This window comes from Echiichthys vipera (assembly GCF_963691815.1).
Source record: "Echiichthys vipera genome assembly, chromosome: 4".
NCBI lineage: Eukaryota > Metazoa > Chordata > Actinopteri > Perciformes > Trachinidae > Echiichthys > Echiichthys vipera.
The window spans coordinates 7,406,372-7,432,174 of NC_139829.1; the positions used below are offsets into that span (position 1 = coordinate 7,406,372).

The 25,803-nt window shown below is 41.9% G+C and overlaps 1 protein-coding gene across 2 annotated transcripts in view; it reads right to left on the minus strand.

The window, feature by feature from the left end:
• wdfy3 (WD repeat and FYVE domain containing 3) overlaps positions 1 to 15,832 on the minus strand; it is a 107,279-nt gene extending 91,447 nt beyond the window's left edge. For both annotated transcript variants that reach the window (XM_083912528.1, XM_083912527.1), the window contains exon 1: positions 15,696 to 15,832. The gene's annotated coding sequence lies outside the window, so the exon portion shown is untranslated. The remainder of the gene's footprint in view (positions 1 to 15,695) is intronic.
• Between the last annotated feature and the right edge of the window lie 9,971 nt (positions 15,833 to 25,803).

A 25,803-nucleotide genomic window follows, 5' to 3' on the forward strand; every position in this document is an offset into this window, starting at 1 on the left:
CTACCAGTGGGGTAGGGTAGTTATAACCTACGAAGCATGCACAGACACGTAACCCAATCTTACCCCAGTTAAGTTGTATACTGTACAAGCACGAATACTCCGGTTACTAAAGGAATTATCTAGGTCTGTTAACCAGAGTATGAACCCTCCGGGGAAAGGTGTTTACATGGTGTTTGAGAAACTGGGGTATTGCCTAAACACGAAAATAATAAACTACTTTTAAATTGCATGTAAACGCACTGTGTTGTGTACACCTTTGTCCCATTGCCTCTTGTTCATAACATAATAATCCATGGCAAATGACAAAATCCTTATCATAAATAAAACACACCAAATCCTCAACTGGGTGAGTGTGCAGACTATTGGTAGTTAAAAAAAGGGGGTTGTAAAGAAAGCCACAGATCTACTGCACGTTTGTTCAAGTCAGCAGTGGGGTTATGCAGTGATCAAGATGCTATCCTCAGCAGCAGCAGCAGCAGAAGAAGAAAGGCCAGTCTTCAGCTGTTGGCTAAAATGGAAACTCAGGCTGAGCCACAGTCAAGCCGGTTGAAAAGTTGCCAGTCAAGGAGAAAATCTTGCTGGATGTCAGAAATTTAGATTCCAAAAGCAGAAGCGGTTGGTCTGTGGCCGGTTTAAAAATATCCAGCCCAGTGAGCCCCGGTTTCTCATGAGTCATTGTTTAACACTGCCAGTTTCACTTTGTATGAAACGAAAAAAAAACAGATAGGAGTAGGAGGAGATTCTTTAGAGAGATGGATTTTTTAAAAATAAATCCTGATTCAAACCTGGATGATTCATTAAAAAAAAAAAAAAAATATATATATATATATATATATATATATATATATATATATACTGACATGAATTATATACTGACATGAATTAAAAACAAGCAGAAAAAACAAAATCACAAGAAGAGTTAGACTCCGCTGATGTGACAAAACGTTTTTGTTAAATCAAATGGCTCAAGCATCTAGGGGCTACACTGCAACAAGGGCAATGTAATTTCTGAGTGAGGAGACTGTTTTGTCATCTCATAACTAAATTACTAACAAGAAAAAATGATATTATTATGACAACATTGTGTTCATCAAAATAATACAAATGAATTCAAACATTCCGACTGGTTGTAAAAAAGGTTGGCTACCACAACTACTTAAAAGAAAGCACTCCTGAAAGGCCAGCATCATTGCACAGAAAAATTGTAAGGTATGATGAATGAACCGCAAAGTCCGTCTATAAACTGTAAATCAAACTGGAATTATCCTTTAAGCTTTACTCGGCACTAGGGCACACCTATCTTTGTACTATAATGTAGCCTTACCTTAGATCAAAACCAGCATTCATCTCTGAACAATGCTGACTGGTGACACTGCTGTACTGGGCCCTGTGTAACAGAGAGTCACTGAAGCAGACATGAGTGCTGGGAGATAGTAGAGTCAGAGCGCAGCAGGGCCGGGACCACAAACTGGGGCCAACACATGTCATACGACTCAGCATAAGGCTGAGCTGGAAAATCAACAAAAGGAAAAAGGCAGTGATCTGCAGACAAATGACGGATTACAACTCCACCTATTTGGTAAGCAGTTATCGTCATAAAAAAACACACAACCCAGGGCTAGGACACATCATTAGTTCTGTGTGTTGCTCCCCTTCAGTGTTAGACTCTTAAGTGCTGCCATGGAAATTACATTTGGGGAGCAAAAATCACTGGTATGAAAACTAAGGTCCCTACACTGAAAATAGCATACATGCTAGGATGAACACTCTCAGGCTCGGATGTGTAAAACTATACTTTTGAAAACAGTTTTAAATCAGTGTCTGTCCTCATTCGACTTCACTGTTTGGATGATAACCGAGACATAATGCAAATATTTTGCTATGTTTACGTCTACTCCGGCGCTTTAGAACCCCTAAAACAGAGACTTTTGAAAACACTGCTGACGCCATTGTAGTCTGAAAACTCCCGGGTAACGTTTTAGTCTGGACGAGAAACAGAGACCTTTGGAAACGATAACGCAGACACCTCCTGATTAGGCCTCATCAGTCCTGACGTGTCTGTCCCCGAATCATCACGCCACTATCACCTGGCCCTTTTTTGGAAGAAACCAAACACCAGCCTTGTTGATGCTAGAAGCTCTTCTGCATCTAATATGCTACTACTGTATTCGTGTGCAGGTGAGAAGCTACTATTCAGATGATATGTGACAACGTCCGTTTCCAGTTGGTTATCAGCCTTAAGGTCTTTGCAAATTGAGTGTGTGTATATTTTGTATGAGTTATTTTAAATCAGTCCTCTGAAGCAAATCATTACATACAGAAACCGTGCACAATGAGTCCGATGCATTATATTATTATATTTGTTGCAAAAAGTTGCAATACAGGACAAAATTCTGTCGCTCCTACGTCTCTCCGGTGAGGTACCCGGCTGTCATCACGTTTGGCATTCTGATTCTGATGTTTAAATTTTAAAATTGCATTTCAAAATGAAAACGTAGTGGTGTGTATGTAGTCCAATTAGTCCCCCTTGAGATATTGTATGTAATATAATATTAATAATAAAACAAATAAACCAATAATAATATTTACTGTTTATTTAGAAAATGTGTTGGACATAAAAACATATCAGCAGGCTTTAGAGAGTGCTTGCCTCTAAATGAACACGATACATTTTTGATTTCAGATGTGGAAACCAGCCAGAAAAAAAAGCACAGATTCCCACACGTTTGGCAGCAGAGCACTTTCACTTCCTTTAGAGATATGAGGCCACCTTATCTGTTGATCCAAAACGTGCTGTGAGAGAATGGATGTACCTGAAGGAAGCTGAAACACTTCAGAGGAACCAAGAATTGTGAGCACAAGCGATTTAGATTCCAAACAAAGCGTCAACAACATGATGCTGTTATCTCCAACCTGCCTTTGATCAGCGACACATCATTTTTTCTATCCTAATATAAGCAAACATGTTTACACCTTGCAGGCCCAAGTCTCTCTGCCCTGACATGAATTTGAATGTCTAGCAGCTGACCTGTGTGTGGAGCAGTGGATTAAGATCGCCGCTTTGATGAGGATTAGAAACCAACAGCACAGTCATCATACAAAGTGATTACCAACTTTAAGCTAATGATCCTTTTCAAAGTACTAGACATAAAAAAAAAACTGAGTGCATCCCTGATCATGCTGTGCTAGTCATAACCAATACAGTTTAAAGGAAAAGAACACTAATAAAACCATGTCTTTTCTTTTCTGAACCAAAGCAAAAGAGTCAATGGCATCAATGGAATGTCAACTCCTATGCAGTTTGGTACTGAGCTTGCTTTCTTGGCCCTCCAGTCTTTTTCAAAGCATTCTCTTTCAGCGGACGCCAGCTTCAATGAACATCTCATAGAGTGAGCACCAACTCCTGGCAGATGAAGGCTGCCAGTGCCCTGGAAAAGCCAAACTCTTCAAAAGACTTGTGTGGTTGTTCCTCTGGAGAAAGTGATGTAATCACAGAAATGTCTCCTGTCTGACAGTTTACGGGGGTAGATGTAAGCTCAGGAGCTCCGCAGAGAAGGAAAAAAAGTGGGTTGACAGAAGTTAGATAAAACTTAATAAAATAAAATGCTAATTTACAGGAAAATAAAAGGCTGTGTAGGCAGGGTGGTGAATTCACACCAACCTCCAGCCAAATGCGCTACATTTTGACAATAGATGATAACCAGTCTCCCTGCAAGCAATTGTGACACATAACCTATCATTAGATACCTCTCTTTATGAGCTGACAAACCACTAGAAGACAGAACATTTAGTATCATGAATTTACTCAGTGTCTTCAACGTGGACATCACGTCATCATCACGCTTGCATCGCAGTGTTTATTAAGCACTGAAGCGATTGTCTGTTCCGCTTCAGGCTGATCTGGGCATTTCAAAGCACAGACGAAAGTGAAACTATCAGTAAATGTACAGTGTAGGTTACAGTGTCCCCCATGGATAAACACTGCAGCTTCTCATGGTATGTCCACACAATCAAAAACAACCTTCTTTTCCCTATTGTTCTTAAAACATTTTCCGTCCACCTTGACTCAAGAATTATCTGCGTCAGCAAGAAACCAGTGAAACCGGCTAAAAACGCTGTAGTACACATGCCAGGCCTGGATGGGGCGCTGTACCTGCCACAGAAATACACCAACAACGGAGAAGAAGAGGCGGGGAGACGCTGTGGAGAATACAAACACCCGAGAGTTTCCTGCCAAATCTGGTGACTTCTCAAATCCTCATCCATCCCAGAGAGAAATCTGTTGACTTGTTTCTGGTGTTATTGGAGAAGAGAGAGTCTGTGGGATTAAACAGGGGCAGAGTGAGTTGATCTCAGCTCTGGCTTCAGCTACAGCACACTCTGCTTTGCACAGGTTATAAAATGTATATACATAAATTTATAAAAATGGTCGCTCTACCGCACCGTTGTGACGAAAAGAGAGCTGAGCCGGAAGGCAAAGCTCTCGATCTACCAGTCAATCTTCGTTCCTACCCTCACCTATGGTCATGAAAGCTGGGTAATGACCGAAAAAACGAGGTTGCGGGTGCAAGCGGCCGAAATGGGTTTTCTCAGGAGGGTGGCTAAAGTCTCCCTTAGAGAGAGGGTGAGAAGTTCAGCCATCCGTGAGGAACTCGGAGTAGAGCCGCTGCTCCTTTGCGTTGGAAGGAGCCAGTTGAGGTGGTTCGGGCACCTAGTAAGGATGCCCCCTGGGCGCCTCCCTAGGGAGGCGTTCCAGGCACGTCCAGCTGGGAGGAGGCCTCGGGGAAGACCCAGGACTAGGTGGAGAGATTATATCTCCACACTGGCACGGGAACGCCTCGGGATCATTGACAGCCTTGAGACTAGGGATGTCACGAGAACCGATTCTGGCGATACCTTTCGGTTCTAAAATAAAAAAACACAGAAGATGCCTGGTTTTTTGAGGTACCGGAAGCACCGCGGCACCGGAAGTTTCACTGCTGTGTCTCTTCCTAGTGGGGGCAGTATAGCAAGTGTTCCAGTCATACTTGGATTCAGAAGTAGGAGGTCACAAAGAAGTGGAACTCACAGGCATAACAAACCCCATGTAGAAGTCAACGACAACAACGATCGCTTTGCCCATTCTCGTTGATAAAAAAGGTACAAAGAGTTGTGTATGGAAGTAATTTGTGTGTGAGGCAGATGGCCGTGGAGTTAGGATCAATCCACTGAAGCCACTATGCAAACAATGCTACCGCGGTCTTCAGACCAAGGGAGGAAGTGCTTCAATTTTAGCGATTACCGTAACAAGCAGCGTTCAAAACACGACTGACACATTTCCTCAAACAAAACTATATCAACGGATCAGATGGGTAATGTTATGTTTAACATTGTAATGAAAAACTAAACAAGGAAGCATTCACGAGGACAGCTACGGTACATACATGATGTTTGGATGCTTGTGGACACATCTGTTGTATTAATGCCTTATGTATTGTAGCATACGTGCTGTAGGTTTATAGTCTGTACCTCGTAGAAATGCAGCCTCGGCTAATCAGTTAGCACACCTCTTTACATTTCAGTCGGTCTTATCAACTAAATACTTTTGCAAATGTATGCAAATAATTTTATGGTAATGTTTTAACATTAACTACCTGCCACCACCATGTCTGTAAACATGACTGCATCTACTGTTAGTAATGTGTGTGTGTGTGTGTGGGGGGGGGGGGGGGGGGGGCAATGTGTGCATTCTCTGTGTATGAATCTTAATTCTGTTATATTCTGTATGTCTGTTATAGAAATAGCATTTTTTTTTTTGACATCGAGAATTGTGTAATTTTACTGGTATTGGCCCCGACTACTGAATTTTTGGTATCGTTTCAGCTCTACTTGAGACGCAGCTGAGATACAAGCGGGACGAAGCTGGTGAAGATGATGGTGAAGATGAATGGATTAAAATCTGTTGCATGAAAATCGCTCCACACATTGTCAAAGTGACAAAGCTAAAACCGTGCAGCTTCTAACTACTGAAGCATGTTTTTGACAGCTGATGTATGACCTGTATTAGTGTAACAAGAACCAGAAGGGCAGGATATTATCTCATGCCAAACAAGTCTGGACAGGACCAGAGCTGACAGCCTCCACACTGGATATCTATTTAGGCCTTCGGTGAACAACACCTCGGGGTGTCATCATCACAGGCAATTACCAACAGCCAGCAGTTAAATGCTGGTGAATTCTACTGGTGTCTTTCCTTCCAGCTGTTTTGGCACATAAACATTTATTACTGTAAATAGTGCAGCAGCTACTGGGACTAAAAATAAATGTTTTTCAGTGATGTATTTGTTATCCATGAGAACAACCATAATTAAAAACCAACATTATATTCATTCATTCATTCATCTTCAACCGCTTGTCCCTGTCGGGGTCGCGGGGGGCTGGAGCCGATCCCAGCTGACATCGGGCGTGAGGCGGGGTTCACCCTGGAGAGGACGCATGTCTATCGCAGGGCACATAGAGACGTACAGAGACAGACAACCATTCACACCTATGGGGCAAGTTTTAGAGTCATCAATTAACCTAACGCGTGCACGTCTTTTGGACTGTGGGAGGAAACCGGAGAACCCGGAGGAAACCCACGCAGACACGGGGAGATCATGCAAACTCCACACAGAAAGGCCCCAGTCGGGATGCGAACCTGGAACCTTCTCGCTGTGAGGCGACAGTGCTAACCGCTACAGCACTTTAACCTTAATATTACACAACACTTCCAATATTTTCCTTTTAAAATGTATAGAGCATTAAGCAACAATGTGTTGTGGTCCACATATAAAATTTCAACCATAAGACAAGCTACAACCCCATGGAAAAATGTTCGCACAATCTAAAGATCTGTCCTTCAGATATATATGAAGATCCTCTTCAGAAATAATGAATAAAGCAAAACGGCACAGAACAGCCGGGCCCACATGAGAGTGCATCTTAACACTTTTTCTGTGTCCAATTAGGCCCAAATCCTTGTTCATTTTCTATTGAACACATATTTAACCAGGTAAATTCCATTGTGATCAATTATCTCTTAGCTCTCTTATAAGAGATAATTTATCTCAACAGATTTGATCTGGATAAATAGGGGTTAAATAAAAAATAAATAAATGCACAATTAGGGATGCACCATAATATCAACGAGCTATTGGTATTTGGCGATATTTACTTTAAAACTACTGAATATTGGATGATATAATAAACCATCAAATAAAAAGAGTGCCGCTTCCTTGATTAAATCAGATTAAATGCCCAACCGCTCAATTGATTAAAATATATTTCCCACACCTAATTGTGGGAAATATATTTTAATCAACTGATATAAATATATTTCCCACACCTAGTCGATACCGGTTATCGGCTAAACAAGGTGTAAAATATTGGCACACCGAATATCTACAAAAAAAACAATATTGTGCATCCCTATGCACAATGACGCTTATTTAGACACCTAGGTGTTAAAATGTGCTCTTATGTGGGCCGGGCTGTTCTTTGCCAAGAAGATCTTTGTAATGTTTCTTTCTGCTCCATCAAATGCGCCTATTTTTCCGTCTCCGCTTTTGTTTTGCTCACGACTCTATTCACTTTTTGTTTGTACTGGAGGGCATTTAATAATTGAAAAAATGTGAGTTCTAAGAAACTCGAAGAAATCCAGGAGAAGGAAAAGCAGGAATTAGGGTGCTTAATTACATTTCAACATCATGAATTATAAATTGTACTTGTACATTTTAACATTGTGCTACTAGACGTGTCAACAACACTCTTGAGGAAAATATAATTTAGAGACAATTCTGTTTCAATACATACTGTGCCATAAGATGTGCAATGCTCAAACATTTTCTATATTGTGGGTGGCACTGCAGCAACACTAAGATAAAAGAGTTTAATTACAAAAAAGGAATCAAATGAAATAAAAATAACGAGTCAACATTGTTCTGATCTTAACACTTGTTGTAAAGTGAAATGGAGCCATAGCAAGCCCTTTTTTATCCAGCAAACGATGGCTCTAGAGATCAGGCTATTTTGTTACATATACACTCGCTCCGACTGTTGCATGCCTCACTGCTGATGATGATGGTAATCGAAGCTTATTACACGACTGCACTCTGAATGTAAGCATCCAACAAACTGCTTAAATGTCAAGTATGTTAATGAGTCTGAGGGACAACACTTAACCATTAAATATACAAAACAATAAACATGCTATACAGTATCCACCAAGGTCAGGCTCGTCATTAACAGTAAACAAACTCCCGGTCACCGCGGAGACAAGCTCAGCCCCCAGCTCTTGCTTTTTTCCCTACCTGCTGTTCTCTCTGCGCTCCGCCAGCATCTCAACTCATCAGCAGCAGCAAAAGACAAAAAAATATTCCACTGTTAATATATAAATATACCAAGACCTAGTCCTCTGCCCCTGAAAAATGTCGTCTTTCTGATAAGGAAAGGCGATGACAATGGTGTCATGCCTTCCCTTCACGGCAGCGTGAGAAGAGGAGAGGCTAAGCATGGAGGCATGGCTTGTCTTCATTGGCAGTGCCAGGGGCTTTGTTAGCCAGCCAGCGCACTGTGTGTGTGTGTGTGTGGCCTGCCGGGACTGGCACAGCTGATCCCCCCCTGACACCGGGTGGGGTGTACCGGGCTTTGGAGGAAAAGGAGGGGAGGGTGGAGGGTGGAGGGTGGAGGGGGGTCACGGCCATCACAGTAAGAGGAATATACCATTTAGCTCAGAAAAGGGGGGTCAACGTGCATAAACCACAGCAGTGAGCAACATTAAAATTGCATTTTATGGGGATTAAGGCTTCATTATTTACATCCAGTGACATCCCATTAAATTTAAATCTTTATATGACTTCAGATAAGTGGTCGACCGATATGGGTTTTTCCACGCCTGATGCCGATATTTAGAGAGCAGATGTATAATGCCGATATCATTTTTGTTTGGCTTTTTTTGCATCCGATGAAATACAGCTATTTATTTATTACAACAAAAAAAAAGACAAAATTAACACTGCTGTTGTCTGAATTGTCTCTGCTTAGTTGAAGGCTATAAATTGGCAGCATAGTTTTGAGAATACAAAGAAAATAAATTGTTTCCAAAACTTGTGGAAGGCCCCTAAGGGCGCACTCACACTGTCCATCCGTACCGTGCCCCATGCTTTAGGATACTTGTCCCCCCGTTTGTACTCACACTGTCTGGGGCTCAGCGAATGCTTCTTGCTGCCTATACGTCATCACGCCGTAACACGTCACACGTATTGATTGACGTCATCGTGATGCGTCGCTTTATTTACAAATCTTTCCATAGACCTCAGAGTTTTTGTGCATCTTGTCCGACTGTTTTTGAATATTTTCATCTGACCAAACCTGCAGTAAACACTCCACCTCCGCATCACACCAACGTGAACCTTTCACCGCCATTGTTTTAAATGTCCGCGCATGGTCCGTTCTTCTTTTTTCTATGTCCGAACAGGCGCACATAAAATGGCTTCAGAATCGCCGTAGGCCTCCTGCTCGTACACGTGCGCACGCTCGTGCTCTTACATGTGCGACCGTGCTTTACAAAAGCACACGCTTCAAAATGGTCCATGGCTGGCAAGCGTACTGCACCTAGGTGTGGTATGGTTGCACTCACACTGGTCAAATGAACTAGACTTTAGTCGTGAAACGTGCTTGGGCCCGGTACGGATGGACAGTGTGAACGCGCCCTAAGTCTTCACAGTGACACTTTCTTTCCGTCCCAAGCGGCTAATTTGATCAATGTTTTACCCATTGGAAGTATTTTCTGATATTAAATGGACCAATCGAGACAATAATTGTCAGATTAATTTATAATGAAAATAATGGTTACTTGAAGCCCTAAAGAATAACTATGCTAATCTCAAATTCACATTATACAGTTATTTAATTGCTGCCATTAGGATCATTTCTAAATTTCCCAATCTAAAAACAAGACAAAAGTTCAGAAACCCTCTCCTGAAGACTGTAGTGGAACTTACCAAGGACCAAAAAGACGTGTGGTTTCCAGCAGGACCACACTGGGCCATATGGACATTAGGCTCACTGAATGAAAACCGCCAAACACCAGCGGCAAGGTTGAACATACACTGGAAAGTGAAACAATCTGTAGAACCAGCAGCTTAACTGCAGCCAGGCAGACCTGTTGTGTTATAAAAGCCTGAGGGGTTCTCAGAAACTTGAATCCCTCTACAGTTAAGAGTGTGATTCAAGCTCTTCTCTGCCTAAAACTGCAGATATGTAAACTTTACAGCTACTAATCATGCACCATGATTTTTTCATTCAGTATTGAAATTAACAACAGAATCCAATATGTTCATGAATATTTCAGACAAACAGTTTTGTTGTTCAACACTATAACCATAAACCACACGTCATCACAACCATTAGTCCCAACAGTTATTACCATCCCGTGCTGGCGGGAGTAAAGTCTCTAAAAATCAAAGACAATTAAACTACAGAGTTGGGAAAATATCTCTCTTTCAGTCTGTCCATACCATAACAACATACAGCACATCAGGCCCCAGCTTCAAATGCTAAATGTATTGAGCCTGGGATTATATGAACATTTCATGTTACGATTATCCTGGCCAACGTAATTGAGATTCATGATTTTATCCTTATAATAATCAAAATATACTTAAAACTCTTAAAATTTCACCAAAACAACATTTTTAATTCAACCAAGTAAAGGACACCTTTTAGTGAATATTTATTTTAATTGGATTACATTTTATTTATAGTGCCAAATCATAACAGAAGTTATATTGGGGCACACAAACAATCTTAAATAAGATTATAAATGAAGTATAGTATGTGATTAAAAATTGATTGCAGGGGAACAGAGAGCCCATTAAATGATCAGTTGTAAAAAATATACATAGCAACTTTTACTTTCCAACTTTTTTTTTTTAAAGCACAGTCATTTTCTGAAACAGTTGGACACTAGTTTAAAGCAAACATTACTTGAATAGGAAGAAATATTGCATTTGATGGGGACTATTTTTAGTGGCGGATTAATATGCATCTAGTTACTTTTCACAGCAGCAGGATGTGGTGTTGACCCAAAATAAACTACAGTGGCCTCATTCATTGTGATGAAGGAATATAACTCACTGATGTGTTTTAATAGTTTAGTAGTAGGAAACATTTAGTAGGATCAATTGATTGTTGGTTTGGGCCTTTTTATTGGATTTGTTAACATTTACCAGGATGATTATCCAGAAATCCAACTTAATAATACCAAATACTGTTTGTTATACAAACATTCAGTCGTAAATGCGGGTGCTACAATGCGTGTGCTCTGCTAGCTCTCATGACGTGCAGACCATTTCCCTGGAGGCTAATTAAGAATGATCCTCTCCTGGTTTATGACTGCACGCTGCGTCTTCTCGAGAAATACCGCAACTGGTAAACTGTAACTGAAGTCTAGTGTCTGACAGGGCATCTTTAGTGAGACGCAGCATAGACACAACACAAGCAGTCGCTTTCTATGTGATGCGCTTAACATGGCCTTAGAAAGCTCACTTTGAGAGGGAAATTAGCACTGGCATTGAGCTGCATTATCCACAAGATTTTAATGTAGCTTTGTTGCTACACTAAATCAATAACAAGTGCCTTACAGAACACAAAATACACATTTCATCTTCAATTCCACCACAGAGAGTGAAGTGCATGGATAAAAATATAATCTCAGCTTGTAATTTTTGTCTGTACATTGGTCTTTGCTGATTTTTTCGCCCAGTAGAGTAAACCCAGCCAAATGACTGACCTGGTGAGTTTCAATGGTTCGATGCCTGTAAGCACTGGAAGCACGGTGGGAAAAAGCAGAAGAAAGGGAGGCCCTAAGGCTACAGTTATGCTCACACCAGCTACCAGCAGGTTTTGAGTAATCTCAATAAATCACAGCAAAATGGGAAGTTGATTTCTGTAGTGGGGGGGGGGAAATCCCATGGGTATTCCAATTTTAGCTTAACATATTGTGCAAAATTGAAATACTGTAATGAACTTGGATGTTTGTGGGTTGCATATTTGGTTTTTAGTGATGAGATGTTGACATGTTGTCCAATAGTTCAGGAGAATTTCCATGTCACATTATTGGGTTTTTTTTCAGTGCATCCAGAGTCCTAGCAAAGTGTTGGGGCTATTCTTTATGTTGAGTCACCAAAACGATTTTCCAATTAAAATCTGTTTTGCATCATATGAGACTGGAAGACCTTAGGAATCCATTGGTAGCAACCATGTCGTGCTTGCTTTTCAGAAAGGGGGCTAAACAATGCTGCAAAGTTAGGGCTAAATTTTACATTTAACATTTAGATGGCTATCTTTAAAGGCATTCACTGTCCATTGACAAATATCAGTTATTAGTAGTTGGCATTACCATGTTTTCTACAATTGGGCCTATATATGTAAGGAGTTACATGGCTTTGGGTTTGAGGTTTTCTTTATCAACATTTGGGTCGATCAGTAAAATAAAATAGTGCTTTACTGTTAATAACATGTGACAAGTTCATCTTATTCTAGAGCTGAGGGCTGAAGTTTACTGTCTGGAAACGCTTGTCAACGGAGCGAAGTTGGCTAATGTAAAAGATTTCACAGGTGTTGTCCTTTAGCAGCAATCTACTTTCTGTGTTTTACACATTTGATTTAGATTCATGAGTATAAGTGGTTTTGCTTATTTAAAAGCATAAAAAGGTGGGCACTTCCATTGTTGTAGTCAATGGAACAGTGTGCCTTGTTCTTATGGCTGCAACTAAGTGTTTTCTTTTTATATATAAATTTTAATTATGAATTCCCAGAGGCCAAGATGATGTCTTCAATTTAGTCCTGCCCACAGTTCAAGAACCAAAAGATATTCAAACTCGTCAATCAACTCCATTGTTTCAGGAGTATTTCTGAATTAACTCCAGCTATCTCAATATCTTATCTATATTGTCTTAACTTTCTGCAAAATGTGCACTTTCTGTAAAAATAAATACATAAAAGACACGCCTTTAAAGTACATAAAATCCAAGCCTTCTGCTCGCAACATAAATACACAGAGCCCTGTGTGCAAAAAGAAACTTAATTTCTGAAGCCCACACATCAACGGCCACTGAGACTAATTAGGTTTTTATATTAGATTAGGACAGTCAAATAATGATCTTCAAATGTGGTTTACAGTGCAAACAGACTTACTGTAGCCACATTCATTTTGGTGGTCACTGCCATTCATTTCTCAGTCTACTGCCTCTCTTCCAAGTGGTGGTGTTGCCGTGCCTGATTTAAGTTAATATGATCAAATACACTGAAATGGAGTGACAATAACAACTTTGCCTTCCCTGACAATTTAAACTTCAAAGTGGCCAATGTAACAATTCAGGTTGTACAGACCAATGGTTTCCAAGTCAGGAGTCTGGAAACAAAGATTGGGAAGTCGCCATCATCCAATGGTTTAAGAAAATGAATTTCTAATTTAGAAATGTAGCTTTTATTCAAAGCCAAAGGGGCTTTTACTGGCTACATTAAACTTTATGAAATCACTCTGTTTGTTAAATAGCCTAATTTCTTTCTAAACTTCTCCCTTATATAAATGTTTTTTTTCTATGCTGATTTTCTGTAGTCATTGTGCATTTTTAATTACCTGCATCTGCCTGTTTACACCATTTAAATCCTATTTTTTCCCCACAAAACAGCATTCTTACAATGCAGTGGCCTTGCAGTAAATACCAATTTGGTCAAGCTCATAAAGCACATAATATTTAGTTTCCATTGTAAGAGGTGATCGTTTAAAGCCTTGTTTTTGTTGGGAGGGAAATTACTGTACAAATTATTATCATTATTGTGTCTGTGTGAGTCCGAACGTAGAGTTAAAGGTGGGAAATGATGTTGTTTTGGCAGGTTTGACAACCAGGATAAACAATTGAGCTGCATGTTACATTTATGTCATTGTTATCAAGTGTGACTGAATAGGATGTTAATTCATGTCAGTCAGTGTGAAGTATTAAGGGAAACAGGTATGTAATTGTAATAGATTAAGGTGTTACCCACAGCTGTTGTAGCAGTAAAGCATCTCAGAACCAATTAAACAACTTTAATGTAAAAAAACACATCTCACTTGTGTTATTACTAATCCCAAAGTGGGTTTGTTCACAGTTTTCTGTGTATGGACCACTGTGTGACGGCACTTGATATGACACACCTACTGGGTTCATAGCAGTTATTACCCTATCAGAGAAGCCAACAGTAATGCCTGGGGTTGCACAAATGACCAAAGCATAGGGATGTGTCTTGCAATGTCCTCAGTAATTACAGCACACATTTTTTGGAAACAAAAAAAAAAGGCCCTCAGGGATGCTTTGAGATATGCTTTCTGTTTTGATCTATAACTTATTGCATGAAATACCTATTAAGTCTGGTATCTCTTTGCATTACATCAGTTTGACACATACAGCGCCATTCTCTGGACAATTCCTAGCAAGGACAAAACCCGCAGCAGTAAACCATTTCTATCATGTGATCTGTGTCTAGTGAAGAGAGTCAAGTAAACACTGCAAAAGCAAGACACACGTTTGCACCATAGTACACATTTATCCCCAGCCTTCAAACCAGACTGAGCTGCTGTTGGGGGGGTTAGCTGAGCGTACAGACAGCCATGTAATCAGGAACAATCATAGACTGTATGATTGTGTGTATTTTGTGTGACTTCTATTTTGAATTATTATTTGTCTTCATTTATACAGTCTATGGGAACAATGCACGCACGCACACACGCACACACACACACACACACACACACACACACACACACACTCAGGTGAATTTAAGTTGCACAGTTGAATCAAGATGAAAATGAGGCTGATGTAATGGCACTAAATATGCCAGTCATTGCGACTTTGATACCAGCAGACTTTGTCAGTTACTGGCCAATCGTAACATTACAACAACCCCTGCTTAGCCACTAATAATATAACTTACACCGAGGGTCACGTTCCCTCATTTCTATGATTTTTTTATCCCCGTCAAAATTAGGCCCCATGTTCCCTCAGCCCACAAGAAAATCAAGAATAATCTTTCTTAGTTCCTTAATCTTTCTTCCATTATTTTTTTACGTGGAAAGGGGGGTTTGGCAGGTGATTCTTTTTTTTTTTGCAGGATATTTTTCATTTTTTCCATCTGTGAAAACACATTTAAATCTGATGAAATTCTTAATTAATTAATTTTATAGAAAGTGGCTGTTTTATTCAAACGCATTAAAGCACCACAGAGTAAAAGACACTGACTTAAACACAACACGCACAGCAAAACCTTTTAATGTAAAACCCAAATGCTGCCAGCTCTGTTAGCTTTAACAACACTAGCCGTCAGTTAGCAACAACACTAACGACCAGCTGATCGCTCTCTAGCATCTGAACGACAACTGTCAAGCTAAAATGGTTTGACGCTGGCCTTCAATAAAAAAAACACTACAAATGAAGAAGCTGGTTGGTGTTTCAATATCAAGACTTTGCCACGTAAAGTATTTCAGAAACATTGCACTGCTAACATTTGTTTTAATGCTGATGTGGTTGAAAACTAACCGTTAACGTCTACCTTAGCTAGCTCGCATGCTAGTAGGCAGCTAACAGTTAGCCAGTCCAGAGACCACTGTGGCTCTCGTGTATCCGCCGTCCACTCACCAGTAAGCAGCAAAATCATTCGGCTACAAAGTCGATGGCCACCTCCAATTTATCAGTTATATGTGGCACTCCTTGTATATCCATATGCCACCAAACGATGTTTTTTTTACTTCAAAAGCTTCTTCTCGCTCCTTGTGGTAGCCATCTTTCCACATCAATATAAACTGAGCTCCCAGCCAGGTCCCAGCGCTGATTTCTCCTCCAAACAACCATCCTCCTCTCAGTCCCGACTGAGGCCACATCTGAAGCACAAACCTGACATCTGTTGGATACATGGAAGAAGACACTTCACCTCACATATTGGGTTGTACCAAGAATCCTTCTCATAGTTGTATTGTCAAGTCAAGTAGCTTTATTGTCCTTACACTGAGGGTCAGAAAACAATGTAATGAAATTTGAGTGGCATTCCCTGAGACATAAAAAGAAGAATGTTATACAATTTAAAAGGCAGTTCAAAGACAAAAGACATACAAACACTAGAACAATAAAGAGCAATATGATGTACCAGCAATACTGTAATGTAACAGTAGGTCATCGGTAATCAGTAAACAATTTCGTTTTTTCTATTTCATTTTTTGTTCCTTGGCTGTGACTTGTTTTTATTTTTTATATTCAATTAGATTATTCCCATAAAAAACTCAGATCATGAAATAAAAATACTTAGATGACTGGGCAAATATAAATCCATAACGTGTGTATACACACACACACTCACACACATCAAAGTCCTACAGGCACATATATAGTATGCATATATACTATATATGCATATGTATATTACACATATACATACTGTATAGACATATACATTATGTTCATTTTTATGCATCAAAATACCAAATAAACCTGATTCTGATTCTAATGAAATTGCCAAGTCTTATAGGCTAGTGCTACTTATAGGCCTAATTGGTAAATTTCCAGTGGTGTAAAATAACAGCAAGTACATTTACTCAAGTACTGTAGCCTACATAAGTACAATTTGGATGTAACTGAACTTTACTTGAGTAGTTCCATTTTATGCTAGATAAGATCAAATGTATTGTCCAAGTGCCATGTACAGCTGCACATAAACAACATACACAGTGACAGGACCAACAATAGCCAACAATGATGATTCATGAGGTAGGTGGGTTGCACATTGCACAAAGTTGAATATTGCACATACACTTGAGTAAATGTATACTTATAAGGCACATAAAAGAGAAAGGTACAATAAATAATGCTGCATAAAACATTCATATTCAAACCTATAAAAATGCTGCTGTGTCTGCTTGTTTAAGAGTGTGGTGGATGAAAGGATGAATAAGAGTTTAAAACCATTACTTATTATCCTACTTCATACTTCTACTCCACCACATTTCAGAGGAAATGTTGTCCTTTTTTATTCCACTACATTCATTTGGTCACTTTAGTTACTTTATAGATTCTGATCATTAATACAAAATATTATCAACTAATAAAAAAAGGCTATTTTGTTATAGAATAAGCTACAGTACAAGACAGTATGTAAAGTAATTCAAAATAGCTGATAAGTGATATTTACATCAATAATTTGAATCTGGTAATATCATATTGTGAAAGGGGCCATTCTGCAATGATTACTTTTTATTTTTCTACTTTAAGTTGATTTTGATGCAAATACTTTTGTACTTTTACTTAAGCAACATTCTGAATGCTTAGTAATACTTTTACTTGTAACAGAGTTTTTCTACAGGGTGGTATTACTACTTTACTTTGAAACTCATTGCATTTTATTATCATGTGTTGGTTGAATACATGCATATTAACATTATGACAGCAACAATATATGGCAATGAAATAAAAAACTTTATTTGTCCTGAGGGAAATTGCTGTGCAGCAGTTGCAGTTCAAAGTGGAAAGTGTGGAAATAAAAAAGTGTAAGATAACAATATCAATTCGCAAATCCAAATTATGTACAATGCCAAACTATGGATCATAAAAACAAAAACACACTATTGGCCGGGATCATTCTAGTTAGGGCTAGATATTTATCAAATCTGAAGGTACGTGCATAAGGAACTCACCTTTCATTTGCTGGACTGTTTTTTTTTATTTGTAAATTTCTGTTTATTTTGTTTGGTTCATTTTCAATGTGTTGGATAGTTTAAATTATAGTTATTCTGCTGACTGGTACCTTTAACATGCTACACAATGTTATTTTAACCTAAATCCTTTTTTTTTACATAAATATTTAGTATGTTGCTGTAAGTTCCTGAATTGCTGCATCAGGCAACTCCACAATCTCTGGCAAGGGGCATAGATCTTGACTTCCTCATGTCACCTACCGTACAGTGGAGATCTCAGTATTTTTGACATAAAATTGTAATATCAAGTATGATGCGCTAGGTGACAGCAGTTCTCATTTGACACATGAACACAACAAAATCAAAGGCCCTGTGTGGGTGGTTTTGGTTAGCTGCAAGCAATACAAACCACAAACCACAGCAACCTCAGCGAGTGAAAGTGATACTTTAATTTAATACCTGAGAACCTTTATGATTTTTTTCTTCCAAAGTAAACAGTTTCTATCTCTAAACTCATTCATTGCCTTTAAAGAAAAAAAATGAAGTGACATTCTGGTTCAATGTCCTACCCATCCCAGAGAAATAGTGACTCTTGTCAGTTGAGCCTTTAGTCATCTGTTTGCACCAAAGCCTATAATCAGAAGTTGAATCTATTGTGTTGCTTTAAGGTTCGGGCCTGGACAGTTTCCATCGTGGGAGATATTATTATTATTCAGATATCAAATGAAGTCAAGGAATATCAGACCTGAAAATCACCTTGCATTGGCAGTTGGGGATATGGTTCATCCATTGTTTCTCAAAGAAATATAGTCAGCTTAAGTTTTGATTTCTCACCTCTCATAACAAAATAGGATGAGAAAGGCATTAAGAGTATTTTTTGGTTTCATGCTGATGCTTCACACACACTTTGATGACAGCAATGTCCAAATCTTGGACAGAGAGGACAGATGGTTTGAAAGAGGAGTAAAAGAAGCCATCTATGTAAAAGTGGAGAAACCATCGCTAAACAGAGGAGGGGGTCTGAGACACCACTTATCTCCAATTTACAATGCCGCCCTTTCATCCCTTCCCAGGAGATTCAACAATCTAGCCTCAAAGGACAACTGTTCACACATGGCCCGGGTGACCCCAACGACTGTCGTTCAGACTCAATAGAGCACTAACGAAGTCGAAACCAACTGCCCACCAACGACTGTCACTCTAACGACGGGCGTGGGCACTTGGAGCACAAAGGGTGTCAGTGACATCATCGGCCTTGTGAGAGGTTAAATACCTGGATCTCCACACCAGTTAGTTGGTCCAGTCCCAGCCTGGTCAGATGCGTACATGAACTGATGAAGCCTCTTGGATGAGAGGTGAAACGTCTTCCTAGACAAACAACCAGTCCAGTTGTTTTTGACTGAAATTGCTTTGAGGATAACGATGACCTGGACGAATGAGAACATTCACAGGCCTAGATACTTAATAAGATTCAAAGGCAAAGAAAAAAATAATTAATAAGGCAAAAATAAATACATACAGAGAACTTAAATTAAGATGTAGGCTATATTGTTACAATTCTTTAAAAAAGTAATGTTAAATATCCGTGGTATAATTACATTTTTTATTATAAATGATTTGGACAGACTCCAAATAGTAACAAAATTCTGAAATTTTGAAGGGATTAAAGTTTGGCCAAGATTTGGAGAATTTAGTTTAATGGATATGATGCTTCCCTTGAAGAACTAATAAATTGATTAATTCATAGCAGGTTATGACGTCTTTTGCTCCCAGTTTAATTAAGTGATTGTACTGAATGCTAAAAAAGCTTTCAACTTTTTTCCAGAACTCCAAAGTATACTGACACATGCATAATAGTTTCATCTTCAGTCTTACAAAATTCACAATTGTTGTCCACATCTGCAAACCTTGAAACAAATTTATTGGTGAGGTAAATATTGTGCAAGATTTTATAATGTAATTATTTAAATTTATTGGGGATAACACATGTATACGGTAGAAGCCGTGTTTCTTCCCACTGAATATTAAAAAAATAATTATTTAAAATAATTTTCCCCTTGGAGTGATTTTCCTTTTGCTGTAGAAGTAATTTCTTATATATCTATTAGAACATTTATGACTTTTAATATTTATTCCATTAACAAAAAGGGACGGGTCTAAATCAGGCAGTTCTTGTCTCTCAGAGTGACACTTCATCAGTTGAAGGATTCCATTAGGTATAGCATTTATTACTAATTGATATTTTTTATGGGTGACAGGAAAAGTTTAATATCTAAGAAGTCCTCTGAGAAGTTGAGCTTCATTATTTTGTAAGTCTGCAAGAAAAATTATATTCCCGTCCACCCAGTGTGACACTTACATCTAACACAGACATTTAACATAAGTAACAATTAAAGTAGAACATATCCTCTCCTCAGGTCCATAACCCTCCCAATCCACCAGGTCTGGAAGCCCTGTCCTCTGCGTCGCACATTCAGTATGGAACTGACCGTGAGAGCCGGATGGCCATCCACGGTACGGGGGGTTGGTGGGACGACGGTAGGCAGGCAAAGCGTGCTGGTGGACACCAGTGAATCCTGAAGGAAGCAGGGAGCTTGAGGCGAACGGCACTGGGGTTGATTATTGCCTCAATCTCGAAGGGACCAATGACCCCCATTCAGGGGAATGTCACTAGAGTTAAACCAAACCTTCTGACCAGGCTTGTATTTGGGACCTGGTCTGTTTGTTTGACTGCTGGTGGTAACCCCAGGACAAGCTGACACTGGTCCCCAAAGCCTGGCAAAAAGCCTTCCAGACCCGGAACCAAGGACCCCGTCCAAGACCATTTCCAGGGGGATCCCATGGAGTCGGAAAACCTGGTCCACCACGAGGGATGCTGTCTCCATGGCTGATGGCAGCTTTGGCAGGGGGACAAAATGAGTCATCTTTGAGAAGTGGTCAACAATGGTCAAAATTTTGCTGTTACCTTGGGAAACCCTCCTTAATCCGGACCAGATGGTACGCCCTGCCAAGAGCCAGTTTAGAGAAAACGGTGGCAACGGGTACTTGTTCTTGACCGTAATTTTATTCAGACCGTGATAATCACTATAGGGTCATAGAGTCTTGTCCTTCTTGGCCACAAAGAAAAAGCCCGCTCCTAGCGGAGAGGAAGAAGGACGGATACTCCCAGACTTGACAGAATCATTAATATATGTCTCCATTGCCTCATGCTCAGGTCCTGACAGATTAAATAAGCGGCTGGTAGGAAAACTCGATAGACCCAGATAACAAATCTATAGGGCAATCGTACGGATATTGATGTCATGAACAGTACAGGTATAACACAAGGGCGGACTCAATGCAGACAAGGACAAAAGACAGGGAGAAGCACATGCAGGGAAACGCAGACAGAGGGAGACAAACACACACAAGACAAAGGAGAGGAGGGCACTGACAGAACCAGATCTTGACAGTACCCCCCCCCCCCCAACGAGCGCCACCAGGCGCTCTACCGGGCCTTTCGGGGTGAGCCCGGTAGAAGTCCCGGATAAGGGACGGGTCCAGGATGAGAGATCTTGAGATCCAACTTCTCTCTTCAGGTCCATAGCCCTCCCAGTCCACAAGGTACTGAAACCCCCTCCACGCCGTCGCACGTCCAGGATTGCCCTAACCGTGTAAGCCGGATGGCCGTCCACGGTACACAGGGGGGTGGTGGGGCGACGGCAGGCGAGCACAATGTGCTGGTGGTGACGAGCTTGATTTGAGAAACATGGAAGGTCGGGTGGATCTTGAGGGACGCAGGGAGCTTGAGACGAACAGAACTGGGGTTCACGATGGCCTCGACCTCGAAAGGACCAATGAACCGGGGAGCCAGCTTCTTAGAAGAGATACTCAGGGGAATGTCTCGAGAGTTCAACCAAACCTTTTGTCCAGGTCAGTACTTGGGTGCGGGGATGCGATGACGATCCGCCATCCTCCGATTCGGCTCTGCCGTACGGAGTAGCGCCCCGCGGGTCTCCCTCCAAATCCGACGCACTCTGCGGAGATGGTGCTGAACGGATGGCACGGCTATCTCTGCTTCCTGGGTCGGGAACAGAAGAGGTAAGTAACCCAAAGATGCCTCGAAGGGGGACATACCTATAGCGGTGCTGATTAGGGAGTTGTGGGAGTACTCGACCCAGGAAAGCTGCGAAGACCACGAAGAAGGGTTTGCTTGCACAGATCCGAAGAAGGGTTTGCTTGCACAGATGCAACGAAGGGCAGTTTCTAAATCCTGGTTCGCCCGCTCCGTCTGACCATTTGACTGGGGGTGGAAACCAGAAGGATTGGCTGACCTTGGCCCCTAATGCTTGGCAGAAAGCCTTCCAGACCCGGGAGGTGAATTGAGGACCACGGTCAGAGACGATGTCCGCAGGTATTCCATGTAGGCGGAATACGTGGTCCACGAGGATCTGAGCAGTCTCCATGGCCGATGGCAGCTTTGGTAGGGGAACAAATGCACCATTTTGGAAAAGCGATCCACAATCGTCACAATGGTGTCTTTACCTTGAGACATGGGAAGTCCGGTAACAAAATCCAGGGCGATGTGTGACCATGGTCGACCAGGAACTGGGAGAGGTTGCAGAAGGCCAGCAGGAGGTCGATGGGAAGCCTTCCCTCGAGCGCAGACGGTGCAGGCCAAAACAAACTGCTTGAAGAAGATTCAGAGGTCTGGTGATTCCGGGATGACAGGAGAGCCGTGACGAGTGTGCCCACTGGAGTACCTGAGAGCAAACACTGGAAGGAACAAACAGGCGTCCCGGTGGTCCACCACCAGGATCAGGATGTGAGCGTTGCGCCTGCCTGACCGTGGCCTCGATCTCCCAGGTTAATGCTGCCATAACACAAGACGAAGGAACGATGTTAAATCTTCCGAAAAACAGGGCCCACCTGGCTTGACGTGAGTTGAGTCTTTTGGCTGTCTGTATGTAGGCCAAATTCTTATGGTCAGTCCAGACCACGAATGGAACCTCCGCCCCCTCCAGCCAATGACGCCACTCCTCCAGTGCTAGTTTGACGGCTAGTAGCTCACGGTTTCCGACAACGTAGTTTCTCTCTGCCGGGGATAGTTTCTTGGAGAAAAAGGCACAAGGGTGAATCTTGTTGTCGGAAACCGCTCGCTGGGACAAGACTGCCCCCACCCCTAGGTCAGAAGCGTCCACCTCAACGATGAATTGGAGACCAGTGTCTGGTTGCACGAGAACAGGGGCGGAAGAAAAATGCTTCTTAAGGGCCAAGAATGCACTGTTCAGGGGACCAGAAAAAATGGAGTGGAGGGAGAGGTTAATCTGGTCATGGGGGAAACTACCTGACTGTAGTTGTGAATGAACCGGCGGTAGAAGTTGGCGCAACCCAGAAACCTCTGAAGGTGTTTGCGAGAGGTAGGTGTAGGCCACTCTGTCACAGCCGTGACTTTGGCAGGGTCAGCCCTAACCTGTCCACTCTCGACAATGTACCCCAAGAAAGCCACGGACGAAACATGAAATTCACATTTCTCGGCTTTGACGAACAAACGGTTCTCCTGAAGACGCTGAAGAACCTGACGAACGTGCACCACATGCTCATTCAAGTCCTTAGAGTAAATCAGGATATCGTCTAAATACACAAAAACTGAGCGGTCCTACCGGACCTACAGACAGACAGGGAGAAGCACATGCAGGGAAACGCAGACAGAGGGAGACAAACACACACAAGACAAAGGAGAGGAGGGCACTGCCAGAACCGGATCTTGACAATTGAGGTGGCAAGGATTGAGCCTTCTTCTTGCTAAACACCTCGGCGAGGTCATGGTACACTGGTGGCACGGAGGACAGATCAGGAGGTTCAGGCAACAAGGAACTGGGATCACTGATACACCTTGCTGGGGCCGAACAAAGACAGGAAGAGTGACAACTGCTACTCCAACTCACAACCCTGCCTTTAACCCAGTCAATTACAGGATTGTGAGTTATAAACCAAGGAAGTCCAAGAACTACAGGGGCATTAGCAGAGGGCATGACGTGCAAGGCTATGGTCTCAGTATGATTACCAGCTAGCGACAGAGTCATGGGAATCGTCTGAACAAAGATCTGGGCTAGCTTCTCACCACTGAGACCATCAGTCACTAGCGGAGAATCTTAAGGTACGGTTGGGAACTTGCTATTACGTACCAACTCGGAATCCAGAATAGTAGTATCCCCCCCTGAATCGATTAAGGCTTGAAGAGGGTAATCTCGGTCCTTATAGCTCAAAACAATGTCCAGGTTAATACGTTTCCGAGGGAGAACAGGGACAACATATCGCCTCACCAGAACCCTGTCTGTGACTGGTGGAGTTTAACCGGACCGGTCAGGAGGCCAGTTGGTGGTTAGGAGCCCCACAGTCAATACACAACCTCCCTCTGAAACGACATTGGTATTCTGCCGGGGTTAGACGACTACGACCCAGTTGCATATGTTCCTCCCTGGAAAGAGCAGAGGACTGAAGAACACTGGAGTGAGCTGGGTTGCAAGGCTACGACTAGTAACAGGGTTGAGCAGTACTGCGAGTGGAATATGAGATACAGGAGGTAATGGCCGACACTCCCGGCGTCTCACGGAGACAGTTTTCTATCTTAATGGCTAACCCGATGAGCTCCGGGAAGCTACTGGTCTCAGATCTCCCCACTAAACAGTCCTTTACCTCCTCATTTAGGCCCTTGAAGAAAATGCTTTGTCGTGCTCTATCATCCCATCTTAACTTTGTTGCCAGGGTACCAAAGTCCACAGAATAATCCGCTGCACTAGCAGAGCCCTTCTGCAGGTTGAGGAACTGATTGCTGGTATCACAATCGGACACAGGATAATCAAACACTGAAAGCACCTCACCAGAAAATTGCCGAAAGGTATCGTATTGTGTCTGAGGGTTATGCCAGAAAGCTGCTACCCAGGCCCTACCTGTAAGCAGGGTACATAGAGACAGAAATCAATTGATGCCCCTTCTCTGTACTCCTGCAGAGGTGTCTAGCTCGAGCCCGTTGGGCCCTTGCTCCAATAGAATCTTGCACTCTCTTTAGTGTTTTGGCTATGCCAAAGTGTACGACTCCCTGTGGGCCAAGATGGTAGCTAAGCACCACCTCCTGTACTACATACCACCTGCCATAACTATACCCTGATGCTGGCTCCTAACGTTTCCAAAGCACTCCATCACAAGAGCCATGCCCTCCCACTGTCACCCACAACTGTTTAAATACAGTACATAAATGTATAGGTTGTGTTGGTAAGATGTCCGCTTCACTGTTATCCCTGTTGTAACCTTTTGTTCTTGTTTCTCCAGAGTTTGCACAACAACACTTAGGTTCCGGCGCTGTGTAAAGCGGCAGCCAGCAACAGTTGCTCCCTCTCCTTTCCGCACTTTTTGCTATTTTATCTTATTTTACTGTCTTTTTATTAGTACTTTTTCCTGTAAGTCGTAGTGCTAACCTTAGCCAACTATGTTCGTGACCTTTTGTTACGTGTTTTTTGTCCGTTTGTCTCATTCTTGGGACTATTTTTGCCGACCGCGTCTCCGTCTGGACGCAACAATGCGGCGGCTCCATTGTTTACACCCGTGAACAGCTGTTGTCGCTAACACCAACGGCGCTAATGCGGGAGAGGCCTGAAATCCCCAAAGAACTGAGGAGAAAGTACAGGGGATGTAAGGCTGGACGTAAACAACGGGAAAAGAAGAGGAGATATAAACCTTCTCTCCCTTCCATCACCATGGGGAACGTGAGGTCGCTGGCTAATAAGATGGACGAGTTGGCGGGCCTGGTGAAGACTCAGTGGATTTATCGTGTGAGCAGCGTGCTGTGTTTCACGGAGACGTGGCTCCACGAGGACATCCCGGACTCGAACGTAACTGTGGACGGCTTTCAGACTGTTCGGGCGGACAGGAGTCACCGTGAGAGTGGCAAGAGGAAAGGTGGGGGACTTGCTATTCTTATTAACAACAAGTGGTGTCATCCTGGACACGTTACTGTGAAGGAGCGTGTGTGTAGCCCGGACATTGAGCTGCTTGCCGTGAGTCTGCGGCCATACTACCTGCAG